At 38.2% G+C, this 2,860-nt stretch overlaps 1 long non-coding RNA gene across 1 annotated transcript; it reads left to right on the forward strand.

The window, feature by feature from the left end:
* The first annotated feature begins 665 nt into the window (after nucleotides 1–665).
* On the forward strand, nucleotides 666–1,985 carry LOC120256733. The gene is made up of 2 exons (XR_005535397.1): nucleotides 666–719; nucleotides 1,753–1,985. It is a non-coding gene; the product is annotated as an uncharacterized LOC120256733 (long non-coding RNA).
* Nucleotides 1,986–2,860: the final 875 nt, after the last annotated feature.

A 2,860-nucleotide genomic window follows, 5' to 3' on the forward strand; every position in this document is an offset into this window, starting at 1 on the left:
TGTTATAACCGGGGGTTTTACTATAGATTGCTTTTAGCCCATTGCTATAGATTTTTTCAATCGATCTCTGTAGCAGCACGATTTTCCCTAAAACCTATCTTCTTCTTTTCTTCTCCTTCTTCTTCCCTACTTGGCGAACCCTTCCCTCTTCCTAAAATTCTTTTCCGACGAGATTCTTGTCCTCTTCCTTCCTTCCTCACTCTTGAACTTGGTAAGCTTGGATTTATAGTTTCATACCGTATTTATTATTGTATTTTTCCTTGTTTTAGTTTTAAAACCTAGATTTTCTCCATGGATTTGCATGTTTGTGAGGCTTAAATTGAAGCCATTGATTTGTTGTTCATGTTTGAGGATGCTTGTGGTGAAATTTCTTGAATTGGTATTGTAAATTTAGAGAAAATCTTAGTTTTAAGGTCGGTTTTACTGTAGCAATTCCGAGGTTACTGTAGCGCCGGCAATCTTTAGTTGTTTCTTTTATTTCTTTGGATTAGATTGAAGCTAAAACCCCTAGAAACTCATTGGGAACCTTTAAACCTAGTTTTGAGCCAACCCTAGGATCGAATTAGGGTTGTTTGTTAGAAACTTGGGGTTTTCTTGTTTGTTTCGTTTTTGCTAATTTTTGTTGTGATTTGTCATGGTTTGGCAAGGAGAAGAAGTCTTTGATCGAGGCAAAGGCTTAGCCGAGGAGTAGCTTGCGAGGAAGACAAATTTCCTTTTCTGTGAGTGGAATTATTTAGCATAGCTTTATTAGAAGAATGCCAATAGCTATATATATATATATATATATATATGCATATCATGTTTTAAGTAAGTTTTATTGATTTATACTTGTTTGGTATTTTGGTGAATGATAGTTATTACTGAGAAAATCTTGGATGTCTCGTTTGGCATTTGAATTGTTATCGTGGGAATTGTGATTAATATACATATTCATGAGTTCGTGAAATCTTTATTTAGTATAGAACTTGAGAATTGTTGTGGAAACCTTTGTTTCTGTGAAATGTTAGCCTTGGAACAAATTTTGAATTGTTGAGAGGAAAAGGATTTCCATGTTGTTGCTTGTGTTGGGACTTGCAAATTATTTTGTGTTAAAAGTTTGGGCTTTGCTTATGTGTTTATCTTGTTCTCGTGCAAATGGCCGAGGTATTCTTGATTTATGATTATGACTGGATATTGTACTCCGAGTGGAGTTGTATTTTATTGTGGTGATTGTTTTGGTGATATCCTACTGCAGTAGGCGGTCTTCACGGCCAGCCTTTTGAGGTGGCGTGTTGACCGGCTGATTACTACGAGGGCCAGTTCAGGTGGGAGTGTAGAGCCCTGACTGGATATTCATCGGGTAGCCGGAGTCACCAACCGGTGAACTGATGGGTCAACGTCAAGGGCATGAGTACCTTGGCGGCTCTGAACCTAGCCATGGCCACGGCGAAAGTTTAGAGAGTTTTCTAGACCATGCTATGTTGGGTGAGTGTTGGGTATTATGTTTATTTCAAAACCATGTTTTATGATTTTTGTGTTGTAAACCCTAGTTGGGGTAAAAAGGGTTTTCTTGGTATTATTATGTTGTTTTACTTCTTTTAAAGACTTCTATTATGTATGTTAATGTTTCTAAACTTGTATTACTTTGGTAAAGCATTTATTTTGATGATTCATTATTATTATTTTTGCTGTTGGTGTATTTTTCTGCTAAGGTTGTGCTAACCTCCCCTCACTGAGTAACTTTAGTTACTCATCCCTCTTTCTTTCTCCCAGTCTGTTGCAGGTAGTAGGTGTGACTGTGTGGCAGCGTACTGGGCATTTGCTTCTGTTCTATCCCCTATTGTATTTTCTTCAGTTCATGTATGTTATTATTGTCATGGAACATGTTATAAGACCTATGGATCCACTAGTGTGTAGAAAACCTTGTTGCATGGTTTAGTATTTAAATACTCTTAAACTTCTGTGTATTACCATTTCCTACTATTGTTAGGGTGTTTCCCTGTGTATTTTTGTGAACCTCTATATTTCCTGTATCCTATTGTTGTTGTTGTTGTTGTTGTTGTTACTGTCGTTGTGTAACATTGTTTTTTTTTCTGTTCTATATCTGCGATATGTATATTGTTGAATTCCAGGTGTGTTGATTAGCCTTGCGGCATCCTGAGGGTTGAGTGGCGGGGTATCCCTCCTCGGGATTGCTGCGGCGATTGTCGCGTCCCGTGGGCCCTCGGGTCGGGGCGTGACAGATTAAATTACATGAGAGGTTGAGCAAAAATTTATGACACTACTACTCCTCCAAACCTAACAAGTGGCATGAAAACGTTGGTTACCGTTATCTGCTTTGGTTTCAAAGCCGATGGGATCCAAGCTAGGTCCGACGATGGACAAAAGAGAAGGAGCGCCTGTCATAGGACCACCGCTACTTAATGATTCCGATTAATTATATTGAAAGGCATATATAAGGGCCTTCATCAAGTCAGTTGATGAGAGTGTGTGGACCGCGGTGGAAAAATTGTGGTTCCTCTGATTGAAGTAGATGCTGAGAAGAATGAAATCAAGAAGAAGAGTGAAACTGGAGTCTAGAAAATACAAGAAAACCTAATGCAAACGGGAAGACTCTCAATGTTATCTTTGGAGGACTTGATGAAAATAAGTTCAAATATGTTGCAATTTGTGAATCGGCAAAGGAAGCTTGGAATATTTTTCAAAGAATCTATGAAGGTTCGAATCTTGTACTAGTCTCAAAGTTTTAGATATCAACTACCAGGTTCAAGAATCTTAAAATGGAGGAAGACGAGATTGTTGTCATGCTCAACGCCAAATTGATGGACATAGCAAATTAAGCTTTTCAACTGGGAAAAAGATATTCGGGTGAGAAGCTAGT

The sequence above is a fragment of the Dioscorea cayenensis genome, unplaced genomic scaffold (genome assembly GCF_009730915.1).
Source record: "Dioscorea cayenensis subsp. rotundata cultivar TDr96_F1 unplaced genomic scaffold, TDr96_F1_v2_PseudoChromosome.rev07_lg8_w22 25.fasta BLBR01001592.1, whole genome shotgun sequence".
In the NCBI taxonomy this organism is placed as follows: Eukaryota; Viridiplantae; Streptophyta; class Magnoliopsida; order Dioscoreales; family Dioscoreaceae; genus Dioscorea; species Dioscorea cayenensis.